General features: G+C 36.4%; 1 long non-coding RNA gene across 1 annotated transcript in view; it reads right to left on the bottom strand.

Moving 5' to 3' along the window:
- The window catches only part of LOC135154762 (uncharacterized), a 34,542-nt gene extending 24,368 nt beyond the window's left edge, over positions 1-10,174 (bottom strand). The window contains exons 1-2 of the long non-coding RNA XR_010294187.1: positions 10,016-10,174; positions 914-1,015 (exon numbers count right to left, since the gene is read on the bottom strand). This is a non-coding gene — a long non-coding RNA (uncharacterized LOC135154762). The remainder of the gene's footprint in view (positions 1-913; positions 1,016-10,015) is intronic.
- Between the last annotated feature and the right edge of the window lie 4,483 nt (positions 10,175-14,657).

The raw sequence follows: 14,657 nt of genomic DNA, 5'->3' as shown, positions 1-14,657 counted from the left end.
TTCCATAACTCGCTTGTTCTATACATGTAACCGATTTTGATAAAAACAAGTTTTAGATTGGTTCTCTTATTTTATTCTTTCTGATGAGATAGATTTTCTCCTTGCATTTTGGTTTCCTTTAATACAGTTGACTCTGCCTTAGTCAAATCTCTTGGGACCACATAAATGTGTTAAACCTTACTTGGCGAAATTCAACTAAGATATTCTGGGTCCTGTAAGGCAAATATTAGCGATTAACTGTACCCTTAATTTCCATGATTAATTGTACACTATAGTCAATGTAATCAATCGCAGCAAAATTTTTTACGTTGATTGCTAAGCTTTGTGTTACGGGCCCTTAGTCTGAAATAAAGCTTCAAAGTTAGGCGATTATTTGACTTATGGATAGTTGAATTATAAAATGCAGAATCTAACTAATGTATCATGAAGTCCCTTTTCTACAATCCTTGCACCTATTATGTTCAAATTGCTCCCTATCAACTGTGAATACCTCTGGCAAGACTTGAACTTTCCATTAGTGACACTGAGTTTTCCATAATTAATCCTCAACTTCTTTGTATCTTCCATGGTGTTGGTTATTCATCACACTTCTGCTCCCTTACAGCATTTAATCAACACCTATTGACACCTATCAACAACTTAATCAACACCTAACAATCACTTTACCAACACCTATCAATAACTTTATCAGCAATCTATCAAAACCTACATGAACACGCTCCATGGATGAACACCTACCCCTGACTAAGCTTGAACTGTCCAAGTGTTCATTAGTGACAATTGAGCATTCTGTATCTTAAATGATCCTCGACTTCTCTAGTATGTTCTATGGTTTGGGTTATCACACTCCTGCTCCCGAACAACATTTATCAACACTCTATCAATAACTTTATCAACATGTATGAACACCTACTTCTGACAAAGCTTGAACTGTCCATGAATGACATTTGAGTAGAGGACTTCTGTACTTCCAGGAACGCTCCATATCTGACTTAATCCTCAATCCTTCTGCTCCCTATCAATACAAAGAATATTAAAAAAGGGTCTAATGTAAAAAAAAAAATGTGAGAAAACTGTACAATATAGGAATAGGATTATATAGGAATATAGTGTAGACAGAAGTGTGGGTGAGAAGATGAGTGGGTAGCGGTAGTGAAGTGTAGAGGAGCCTAGGCTATACGAACCCTCGCCTGAGGTACCTTAAAGCTAATTGACAGTAGTTGCAGTAAAATACTGTTTTTGTGAGAAAGTCTGTAGAACCAAGGTTAAGTATTACTATATCATCGTGGAGCTAGATCTGGTACAGTTACATAAACTGAACTTTGTGAAATCATAATATCTAAGCTAAAAAATGATCACACTGAAGATCGCCAACACAGATGGGCACACGTGGGACAGTGTATTATTATTGCTGGAATAAAGACCCGACGGAAGTGACAGAATCTGCGATTATTTTGCTTATTTCTCAGCAATTACACAATTTCTTCCAGAATCCTTTGGCACATATTTTATTCATACAAACAGACACTTTGGTGATCATTATATTAAATTCTGTAAAAAGTCATTTTCAGATCGTCCCCACAACTGGAATTTATCTTTAACACATGTACACATATGTAGCTTTCTGAATATCTCAGTCTCGTTCATGCCGAAGACCTACAAATGTGAAATTTAAGCAATTTTTTTACAAGACCTACATTTATTTTCTTTTTTTTTTATGGAGAGTTTTTGACAGATTTTTCGTATTTTCACTTCACAAAGTCAAACAACAAAAGTAGATCTAAAGTTAGGCCTAACTGTTAGACTTTTCTATTATAGCCTTTCTAACCGTGATTAGGCCCTAGTATTACTTAGGGCCTAATTCAAATAAATGAACAGGCGAAGTAATCATTCTTCTTTCCAAAAATATAAACATCACTCAGATTCATGGTCATTTAGAAAACTTATGCTGCAGTTTTGCTGCGACACTTTCTCAGCGGTTTCAGGAAACCCTTTCCTTAAAGTATACATCCAAAGAAAATTCACGAAAGTGATGATTATAAACAAATTATATATGAATGGAAAGGTCTTGTCTTTTTATACACAAATATGGGCAATTCCATGGAAAATGTTCACTTTCGAGAAAAAATGAAGTTTCAGATTCCACTTAAGCAGTCAAATTTTCTTAAAAAGTAATCTATAAAGTTTCAATTTCCAATAGAAAAATCACAATATTGATAAAATTTTGTGGTTTTTTCCATCATCAAAAAAATAAAATAATAAATTGCAAAATCTAAAAAATGTGGCTATTTTTAAACAATTCATCTTTCCTGTCTCTACTAAAAGCAAATAAGGTCCCACAGGTCTATTTTAACTTTTGTATAGATGATTAATGTTTAAATCAACAGAAAATCATTGTTATATTTCATGCCATTCATCAATTTTAGAGAAATCGATCTTCAGATTAATGTGATTTCTTTACCATTATCAGCGTCATGTCCGTTACGTTTTTCACTTTAAGTTTTCACAGCTTACAGGAAATTTGTCTGAAGGTACTGCAGATTCAGATTCTATGTTAGAATTAAACCCCCTACCATGTGTAGCAATCATTTTCCCTGACCACTTCTCATTTTCATAAAAATGGCGTAACGGACATGACAATTCGCGTAACGGACATGACACCTAATATATGACAAAAGGCAGCATTCACAAAAACAAAATATTAGGCTCAGTGTCACAGACTGTGGTCAGTCTCAATTGCTTGAGGATAGCTGGATGTAATAACTCCTAGAATCTGCATGTCATTCAAGCTATTTTTAGAAGTTGGTAAATGATGAAAGTTCAGCTCTTGTTCTGGTATATTTTTCTGAGAATTAACAGTATGCCACATAATATTAGGATAAGATGCAGCTAAATCTGGCAACATACTCAGATCACAATCTGCATCATTTGTGTTTGAACAATAATTGATTATCTTAGGTGTTTGCACTGACAGTTTGGAGCATGATAAAACTCCAACTTGTGAATTCATGAGATCTTTGATGACATTGCTTCAAAGTATCTGACTTTCACCAACCCTCAACTTCTTCAGTGATGGCACTGGCTCACATTTAAAACAAGGTTGTAAATATTCAGATATCTGTGTTACATGATGTAGCTCTATGAATCCATGAATCTACAGAGGCACTTCTTAATATCACAAAGCAAAGAGGCTGTGGAAGGAATGTGGCGCGATCAATAAATTATGTCATCATAGTATTTTGGTCAGCCATAATCATGATTTGAATGATGTATCTTCGTTTGTACACAAGCAGCGCAGACAATACAATGAAATTAGATACAGCCACATTTGTCAGCAAGCAAGATCGTAAGATTTAGTACATCCAAGATTTGATGAAAGGATGATTATACCAAGGATCTTTATTTTGAATGAAAAAAATCTCAGAAGCGATTTACAAACATTCCGATTACCTTATAACTCGTACATAATCGATAATGAAAGACTGGTTTCCAGGTACTGCTATTAAAATTTAAAATACTTTTTAATATCATTTTTTTAATCTTAAAATTGACATTAATACTAGTACATATTCTTTATCATAAAATACATTTTATAATACAGGTGTATGTTCATCTTGGATTTAATCAGGTCTGGTACATTTTGTTTTCTTCTCACAAAAAATCTGATTTGCTCTTCTCAGTGTGCCTATGGTACTATTAAAGCATGGTATTCTATATAAAATTATCATGTGGGCTATAGCTATTAAATTAATAATACCTGCCAAAAGTGCCAATAATATCTACATTTTTTTCTTAAGAATGTTAGTAAAGGTACTTTGCTGTTACATAATTACATTCATTATTCATATTTCTTTCATTTTGCAACTAAGAAGTGCTGATGAAGTTCACTTCGGAAGGGTGTCATGTCCGTTACGCTAGTGTATATTGTCAAATAGTAAGCCATGAATAAAAAATAATCTTTACTATCAACTTTTTCTCTTTTAATTAGATGTGGCGGATGGTAGTAACTGGAAAATAATCATTAACTGTTGTTAACTGGTGTAAAAGAAATTTTTCCAAATATTTTTTTGTTTTATAAATATTGTACGCAAAGCCCCCCTCTCAAATTGCAAAATAATAGGAGATATTACAGATTACCAGTTATGATGTGTGTCTCTAACCTCTAGCCTTAACAAGTAACCAATTAGACTTGTACCATATCTTGTAATAAAATAATTATATTCGCTTACAAAAAGTGGACGAAACTGTCATGTCCGTTACGCTTCATGTGTCATGTCCGTTACGCTACATTTTGAGCTATGAATACAGAATGCACTGTAAATCTTTTGTTAAACACCATTTTATGGATAGAGCATGATCTTAAGGTTAAATTAACACCAGCGTCAGGTGCATGCAATCTAAGAATTCACAGGAATTTTGATAAGCAATAGGAGGTAAAAATGCTTCGTCCATTTCGTGTCATGTCCGTTACGCTGACAAAGAGTGCAATTTCTCCGCAACTGTTCAACGAAACGATTTGAAATTTCATGTGTATGTAACTGATACTTAAATGTGTCTGATAAGCTCAGTAGCAATTATCAAAAGACTGCTAATTCTACTGTATAAACCTTTGAATTACAAAAATTTGTCTGAACGTCATGTCCGTTACGCTGGAATTGCCCATATGTCACTAAAAAGTCTTATTGATGTCGTGGAAATGCAAGAAATGAAATTATTAGAGACCCTTCTCAGCCCCCCAGCCGCCCCCAGACAGACAATCATGAGATCAAAAACAGTCGAGAATAATGACGTCACATGATCGGCTCACTCAGCTCTCTGTGCAAGCCAGCAGTACACTGATAACTGATTCACCTTCCTGGTCTCTATTTTTCTTCGAATTTACAGTTTTCTTCATGTATTGTGATATCCGAATTCTGTTTTCGACAACTTCAGACTATAAGGGAACCAGAACTGTGTTATTTTGCCCGTTTTTTATTGAATTGTGAACTGGAAAGATCGATTTTGTCCACTCGACAGTCTTCGTTGTGTTGCTCTACTAACTATTGAAAAACTCCAAGCTGCACGGTCCCATTCACTTGCTCCCGATGCATGTTGCAGGTTACGCTGTTTGATCCAGTCAAAAGTCAAGGTAAGCATGTTTGGAATTGGAAATTGTACTTGTTCTGACGATGCATTCAGGTCAGATGACAGATACAGATCTGATATAAGTTTAGAATCATGCATTTTGGCATAACTACTATTAAAATTAAAAAGTCTTTATTTTAGAAATAATGTTTTTTTGCACAATTCCAGCAGATTTTTTCTTCAGATTTCTAAAACTGGTCAGGACTCAGGCAGGCGATTAAATTATTTAGGAGCACTGGTATGGACCATGGCTGAAAATCTGCTGTTTCAGAGGAATGTTTAAGTTTTTATTATACAGAGAATTATATCACCATGATGCCGATGTCATGAAGCCAGACAAATTTTCAGCAGTGATTACCCTGATTCCTGGCCAAAATCACTCACACGTATTGCGAGGTTAGTATTAGTATACTAACCTCGCACCACGAACCGCGTTTGGCAGTGGATTTCTAACTAGTGGGTCGCGCGTGCTGGGATCTCACTTCTTGGGTCCACAACACACGACTTCTATGGCTTGAATTTTCTGTGCGCGGCGGCATGTAATGAACCCTTGGGTGGGCCAAAATTAGAGTCTGGTGTTTCTTTCTGATTAGAGTGTTGCTGCATATATGTATGCGTAATGCCTTCAACAATGAAGATAAATGCAACCTTTGTAATGACACAGAGACTCAGAGAGCACCGTACCTCAAGTGATGTTCGTGTAGTCTCCACTTCACTACTGCTACAGCCTACACTACGCTACACACCTACCCGGGTAGGTGTGGCGTACATGTACGGTAGTGTAGCGGTAGTGAAGTGGAGTGGGGCCTACACAAACATCACTTGAGGTAGAGCACCAGTGTTCTGAGTGGAACTTTTCAGGTGTCTAAACCTACTATCATTTGTTGTTGACCGGGAATTACATGCCACCGCACGTCATCAATCATCACGATAATTAAATTCATACTTTGATTTGATTATTTAAACTATTTCTTTTTTTCTCTCTTCTACACACAGATCTGCACACTTGCTGACTCTGGTGACTTCTGGTCTCTGCTTGCTACCTCAATCTGGGAGATTCCATCATGTCCTTTTACTATGATTTGGATATAGCCATTTTTTTCTTCACTCTTTCCAGTACCTACGGTTTGCAAGTTGTGGACTGATAATGATACAAAAGAAAATTTTTCTTTATCAATCTTGGAAACAATTTTGAGCACAGTTTTGGAGAGAACTAAGAAATTTGACTTGGACAGGAATACAGCTTGTCAAAAATAATAACACACAATTCAAAACGAAAGAACAATTTTAATGTTACTAGGGCATTTTGCGAGAAATGTTATACTCAATCACACGTCCCAAATCAAGGGTAAGTCCTTTGATTAAACATGTAGTTGAATAGCGATTGCAACTCGACCTTATTACGCTTGAATTTGAATTAAGACTTACGCTTGATTTGCAATTGAACATAAGTTTCTTGCAGTGCCCCATAATTATGTTTTGTTATCAGATATTTAACGTGCTGATTTTTCTCGAAAGGTATAATATATTTGTCCTTTTAAACGGTATTTGAATATGGGTACGCCTTTTATTTGTTTTCCACAATATTTATTGCATGTATGAACAGAAGTGAAATATTTATTGTGAAGCACTGTGAATGTTGTGTGCTGTTGTGTGATGGTTCATCATTTTTGTTACAAGACTGAAAGCCTGGTGGATGTGACGAAGTGGCCTGGATGAAAGAAAAGTGAACATGTGTCCAATTACTGATTTGCATATTCTAAGACAATTTTGTTTCTGGATAAATTTTGCTATGCATTCCCTACATTAAGAGTAAAGGAGAAGTCCACGCAATCAAAAATTCATTTGAATTTAAAGAAAAATAACAAGATATTGCAGGAAATTTCATAAAAACTTTGATTCAAATTTATATAATTACTATTTTAACAGTTCCGTTAAAGATAACCTATTGTGATCAGATGAAGAGTTTCCTATCATCAAATCTGCAAAGAATAAAAAACAAAATGCCACAAAAAATAGAAACGAATGTGATGTGAGTGACAACTCTAATTTGCATATATCATTGTTTTGTGTATATGACTGTTTTGAGTAAAAACAACAAGGGAAATTACTCTATTCAAATAATTTTTAGTTGATGTGGACTTGACTTTTAACTCTACCCCTCCCATCCCAAATAAGAGTAGAAATAATCTAATCAAGAACTTGAAAATCAAAAGCAGCAATTAAGAAGCAAGATTTGATAAATACAGGTCTGAATAGAATTTCACAAGAAAAGAAAAAAAGATGGGTATGGACGGGGAAGGAATTAAAAAAAAATACCCAGAAAAAAAAATCAGAGTTTCGAACCAGGGTCCTCGCACATGACAAAACAATGGCCAACGCATTTGGCCACAGACCATTGCCCTATCGGAAAGGCATTTTTAAGATATATGAAATAAAGTCCGCTCGCCGCTGTTGCCTAATAATGCTTCGGCAATTCAACTGCAATTTCAGTCATTTCGCGATGGATATTGCCGTGTTTTTTTTGTGGTTCCTGACTTTGCTACTTAATGAAATTTCATAATATTTGTTCAGTCATAAAGAAGAATGTCTATGCTTTATATTGATTATAATATTAATGTGACGCAAGTGTGATTTCTACGTGAAAATATGCTCTGTTTATTCACATATATTTCTTGAAAAAAAAAAAAATTCTAAGCTAAATATCGGTTACCAAAATACGTTAAATGTGCACTTTTTTTCACTGTTCAGTAAATTCAAACTTTTATCTATATAACAAGACCAATCTTAAGAGGAATAAACAATTCTAAGAGCAAAAAACGCTGATAGGAAAGATCGTCTCCAATGGGCTGCTGTCAGCTCAGCTGCTCACTGCTCATTATGTGACGTCACTCAGCTGGAGCTCGCAAGAGGACCGGTGGAAGGCAGAAATATGGCATGAAAATAAATCATTTTTGAGAGCTGATTTCTGCAAACTCTGATCACTATTTTGAAAAGTGAAGTTATATATCTGATTAGTAATACTTCCCCTTTACAATGATGACCACATAAAGTCATTATAAAATACTTTTGATTCTTCGGGTGTATACTTTAACTTCGTGCGTTTTAGAGGTCAACTAAGAACAAAATCAGCCAATAATTGCACCTCTCCGGCTCCACTTCGCCTGCTCGACTGGATCTCTGTGGTGACCACTTGTTCACTGCAACCATCCTGCCTGTGGGGAATCTACAGGTAGGACTATGGGCATGGCATGCCAATGCTGTACAGAGCACACACTTAAAGGACAAGTCCACCCCAACAAAAAGTTGATTTGAATAAAAAGAGAAAAATCCAACAAGCATAACACTGAAAATTTCATCAAAATCGGATGTAAAATAAGAAAGTTATGACATTTTAAAGTTTTGCTTAATTTCACTAAACAGTTATATGCACATCCTGGCTGGTATGCAAATGAGGAGACTATGACGTCATCCACTCACTATTTCTTTTGTATTTTATTATATGAAATATTCTAATTTTCTCCCCATTGTCAAGTGATACAACGATCAATTCCTCCCTGAACATGTGGAATTAGCATTGTTTAATACTATATGGTTCAGTCAAGTTGGTCCTTATTATCAAATCTATAAAAAAATGAAATATTGTATAATTCAAACAATAAAAAACAAAAGAAATAGTGAGTGATGGACATCATCGACTGACTCACCTAGTTGTGCATATCACTGTTTTGTGAAAAATAAGCGAAACTTTAAAATGTCATAACTTTCTTATTTTACATCCGATTTTGATGAAATTTTCAGCATTATGCTACTTTGATTTTTCTCTATTTATTCAAGTCAGCATTTTCCTGGGGTGGACTTGACCTTTAAACAAATCATTAAAATATCACTTTTGTGACCAAAATCACTATTTTCCATACAGTTGCAATTTATTTTTCATAAGTAACTTGGGAATAATTTTTGTATTCACTAGAGCGCTCAAAAACATATATATTTTTGTGTACGCCCTCTATTGGTGGAAAGTAGTATGGCAAGAAAATTTGCATTTTTTTATCTCTATTTTTAATTAAGAAAAAAATAATTTAAAGAATCAAATTTACTTAAGGGCCAAGTTGTATGACGAATAGGTGTAGGCCCTAATGGAAACTGTCAGTGTAAAAAATCAAGCATTTGTCCCAAAGAAAAAGAGAAAATAAGCCAAACATTGCCACCCTTATTTGCCACACATGGAGATATAACTGAGAACAAGGTTATATCGGCTTTATCGCATACATTCGTAATTCCGAAGCTTCGTTATTCCGAAGGTTCGTTATTCCGAAGGTAAGTATTTCCGAAGGTTCGTAATTCCGAAGGTTCGTTAGTCCGAAAACAAAGTGAGGTTCGTAATTCCTAAAGTTCGTTAATCCGAAAACGAAATGAGGTTCGTAATTCCGAAGGTTCGTTAGTCCGAAAACGTAATGATTAAGTTAACAAACCTTATTTCGTTTTCAGACTAACGAACCTTTGGAACAACGAACCTTATTTCGGTTTCGGATTAACGAACCTTCGGAACAACGAACCTTATTTCGTTTTCGGATTAACGAACCTTCGGAACAACGAACCTTATTTCGTTTTCGGTCTAACAAACCTTTGGAATAACGAACCTTCGGAATAACGCCACAAATGTTCGGATTAACGAACCCTTTTACGTTTTCGGATTAACGAACATCGAGGTATAGGCAATTTACTTGTTTCGGAATTGCGAACCTTCGGAATTACGAAGTGTAACCGGTTATATCATGACACACACGTCGTGATTCACAATCAAATTCACATGACAACATTCATCCGGCATTCATCATTTAGCTCACAGAAACACTCACTATTTAGTGACTCTTAAAATAGAACTTACTTAAATATTGTGTTCATATCCTACTCCAAAGTTGATTGATGCCCTAGTGTGACACCTATGTAGTAAATTTTTTGAATAATGAAGTTATCCTGACATGTCAAAATATTTCTACAGACTGGACTCCATGATTGATCTTGAATCGAGCGCGCGCCGTCAATTAAAAAGTAGCGCCCTCTATCAGTAAAAACATTATAATCTCAATCACAAAATAGTAAATCGTGAATAGTATTTTTCAACTTTGTCAGAGAAAATAATGCCCTAAAAGCACCCAAAACAAACTGTCATGGTTCTGTAAATTTTTATTTAGCACAAAGTTGATTCGATATATGAAAAGAATACAAATAAAGAAGATTGAAAACAAGATTCTAGGGCTCCTCCCATAGTATCGCGTCCTGTCAAAATTGGCCAAAATTGAACAAAATACTGATTTTTCAACTTTGCATGAAAAAACCCGAGAACCCCTTAAAACCTCGTGGTTCTGAGGGTTTTTCTGACATCAAGTTTCATTGATATATTAAAAAAAGGAAAAAAAAAACTAATAAAGAATATAATAATAATAATAATTATAACATTTGTAGGGCGCTTAATACAGGTGTTTCTAAGCGCTCAGTTTTCTGCCTATCAACTAAATTACCTGGGAAAAAAAAAAAAAAAAAAAAAAAAAAAAAAAAAAAAAAAAAAAAAACCTTGATATATTCAAAGCAAAAATTTTAAACAAACAAATGCAACTAAGATGTGCACCTCAATATAGACCAACCCACAACTGATACCTATACATTAAAAAGGTGGGTCTTTAGCAAGGTCTTAAATTGATCAAGGGAGTTGGCATTATGGATGTAAGATGGTAATTTATTCCACTGGATTGGAGCGAAAACGGAAAAGGCTCCATAACTGGTATTTGTACGTGGTCCTAAAGTAAGCTGCAAGGTTGTTGAAGAACGAAGTGGTCTGAGTGAGCTAGAAGAGCGGAGAGAAATGAGATTAGAGAGGTATTCAGGAGCTAGGCCATTGATTATTTTATACGTCATGAGAAGAACTTTGAAAATGATGCGTTGGCGTATTGGAAGCCAATGAAGTGATTTCAGAATAGGTGTAACATGTTCAGATTTTCTTGAAAGAGTAACAAGCCTTGCAGCACTATTTTGAATTCTTTGAAGTGGGCGTAAATGTGACAGTGGGATACCAGAAAGAGCTGAATTGCAGTAATCAATGTGGGAAGATACAAAAGCATGGGTAAGTTTAGCAGTTGTGGGTTGGTCGAGTAGCCTCCTCATTTTTCCAATCTTAAAAATACCAAAGGAGGCAGACTTACAAATATTCTTAACATGCTGTTGAAATGTGAGATTCTTGTCAATTGTCACCCCAAGATCCCTTACCAACTCATTACACATCAAAATACTATCGCTAGTGCTACTTGTGGTTGAGAGCATTGGGAAGGACTCTGTGTTTCTAAATTTGGAGGAGATGTGGATCATTTCAGACTTGCTTTCGTTAAGACAGAGTTTGTTATCATGTGACCAGGCTTTGATGTCCTCTAAGCAACTATTGAGCTTCTGTGCAGCTTCATGTTTACCAGTGGGTTTCAAAGTGATGTAAATTTGTGTATCATCAGCATACATGGCATGTCGAATGTCCCGGTGAGAGTCAATGAATCTTGACAGAGGACTTGTGTACAAGATGAAGAGGAGCGGGCCAACCACTGAACCCTGCGGAACGCCGCAGACCAAGGGGAATCTCGCCGATAGGGTGCCGTTGATGGTAACTTGTTGACTTCGATTGTGGAGGTAAGAACGGAGCCAATCAAGGACAGTCCCAGTTATACCAAAGTCATTTTGCAGGCGATACAGTAACAGTTCGTGGTCGATGGTGTCGAATGCAGCGGTGTAATCAAGCAGAACGAGCACTGCCTCCTCGCCCCTATCAACAGCCAGGAGAAGATCATTGAAAACTTTCACCAGGGCAGTCTCTGTAGAATGGTGATTCCGATAAGCTGACTGATTGACTGGAAGCATGCCAAATCCTTCAAGGTGATCCTTTAACTGCGAAGTCACAACCCTCTCCAAGACCTTACCAATGAAGGGCAGATTCGCGATGGGCCTGTAGTTGCCGAGATTATTTGGATCAAGACTCGACTTTTTGAGGAGAGGAAGTAGAAGTGATGTTTTCAGAGCTTCAGGAACAATGCCGGATGACAAAGAGAGATTAATAAACTTTGTGATGACAGGGATAAGTTCCTCGAGAGAGTTCTTCAGAAGCCATGCAGGAATCGGATCTAGATTGCAGTGTTTAGATGGCAATGACTTGATGAGTTTCTGGATATCTAGATCACTGATGAGACGGAATTGTGAGAAGTTGTGTTCTGTAGAAGGTGAAGTTGTTGGACCTGGGATAGCAGGATTGAAGGATGATACTAGTTTCGAGACCTTCTCCCTGAAGAACTCAGCAAACCGGTTGGAGAGGTTCTCTGCAGATGAATGATCTGGGAGAACTGAAGAATGATCTGTTGATGAAAGTGATCTGACGATGTTGAATAACTGCTTCGTGTCCGACTCTGCAATAAGATTTCTGAAGTATGTAGACTGAGCATTGAAAATGCACTCGTAGTAAGACCCACATTCTCGGCGATACAGTTCCCTGTCAGCACCAAGTCCAGACTTAATCATGCGGCGTTCAGCCCGCCGCCTTCGTCTCTTGGCTTCTATGATGTCATCAGTGAACCAAGGTGATTTTGGTCTGACAGTGACAGTTTTTACTTGAAGAGGGGCATGCCTGTCAATCAGAGAGCTCAGGCAGGTGTTGTAATGATCCAAAGCCTCAGATGGACATGTCAGTTCGGGAGGTGAATTTAACATGCCTCTGATGTCATTCCGGAAAATGTCCAAGTCGATGCTGCGAAATTTTCTGAAGGAAACTCTCTTCTTTGGATTCTGCAGATTAATACAGAGGGCTAGCTACAAGGTCAATGGAGCAGAACATAACATTCAATAGATACTGCATACAGAACAGTGAATGCATATGGCAGTACATGAGAACTTAGGTACAGCAGGATCAAGTACAAAAATTAAAACATCAAATACACAACTATCTTACCAAAGTATGTCTTGTAAGATGACTACACGCATCCTTGACCAATAACAAATCATAAACCAGTAACAAATATTAACAACAAGCAAATATAACAGTGAAAATCAAACCAAATTTAAGAGCCTAAAGTGAGACAGGCTACCCCTATGGAGGCGCACAAAAAAAAAAAAAAAAAAAAAAAAAAAAAAAAAAAGAAGAAGATACGAGGAGGTTTGATTTGGGGGTCTCTTGCCGCACCGCGTCCTGTCAAAATTGGCCAAAATTGTGCGCAATAGTAAATTTTCAATTTTTAAAGTTTCAATGCATTGAAAAAATCTTCAAAACCACATGGGATGGATTTGAGGGGTTTCCTAGCATCAAGATGCATCGATATACAAAAATAAAGAATACTGAAAGTTTAAGAACGTATGTATCCAATAAACGATAATTGCAACTGACACAGAGAGATAACCTTTTAAAATGTTTATTGAAAAGAAATGGTATCTTGCTTAGATATTGATGCGAGTGAAAAGCGAGCTAAAAGTTTGTTATATGCCAATCTGAAAACTGGACCTTTTAAACACATTTCTGAATTAAATTGTATGTCAATGAAAAGAAAAAAATAATAATGCCAGAGTGAAGCATGTTGATACACTGACCCCAAAGGAAACATGTAAAGCATTGTTCAATATGAAACATTATTAAGAGGACATTGATGTTACTATTAATGATGTGGACCGCGAAGCGCGAGGTGATTTGGGGGCGATTTATACCTAAAACGCGTGAACATTCTACGCACCTTTTGTAATCATGAACAGGATGAGTATTTAACCTAACATTCTGCAGTTTCTCATCTTTTTTCCAGATTCCCCCTCCCCTTCCCCCTTTTTCTTCTTTTTTCTTTTCCCTTTTTACAGGGGAGGGGGAGGGTCTGCGGAAGTCTATGCCCTCCTTATCGTCTATGGGCATGATAAATCATGTTCTGTTGTCATTAAGTTTGGAGACTATTTTTATCGTCACTTCAAATTATTAATTCATATTTCATAAAATGCGCCATTGTGAAGGAAATCTTATAAAAAAATCACAATCTTAGATGACATGCCTTCAACACTGAATGAAGGTAAATGAATATTAAACTGTCTCAAACAAACGTCACTCGTCAGTACTCGGTGAGGTATGCATTGTGTTTGAAACTTTTGAACATTATGTTTTGTTCAAAATATGAGAAACAGAGACGCATAATATAAAAATAAACCCTGTAATCACTAGCGTACCTACGGGGGGGGGGGCAGAGGGGTAGTCTGCCCCCCCTGACGAGCCACCACCCATGCATGTATCCCTGCCCCCCTGACGAGCTTGAAAGACCTTTTTGCCCCCACTGACGAAAATCCTGGAAAATCCTAGGTACGCCAGTGCCTGTAATTCGATAGCTCGTACCTTTATAGGTAATGGTTAACTATTATATTTGTGAATTATTTGGTTAGCTTGCCTTTTCACGAAAATCTTACATCACGCGCGTTATTAACTTTGTCAGTTATATAATTTGATATTTGGAATTTGCTTTTTGGCGAAGTCATAA

This window comes from Lytechinus pictus, chromosome 7 (assembly GCF_037042905.1).
Source record: "Lytechinus pictus isolate F3 Inbred chromosome 7, Lp3.0, whole genome shotgun sequence".
Classification (NCBI taxonomy): domain Eukaryota; kingdom Metazoa; phylum Echinodermata; class Echinoidea; order Temnopleuroida; family Toxopneustidae; genus Lytechinus; species Lytechinus pictus.
Note: the sequence above shows the minus strand (reverse complement) of the source record. Positions and strands in the feature narration are given on the sequence as shown.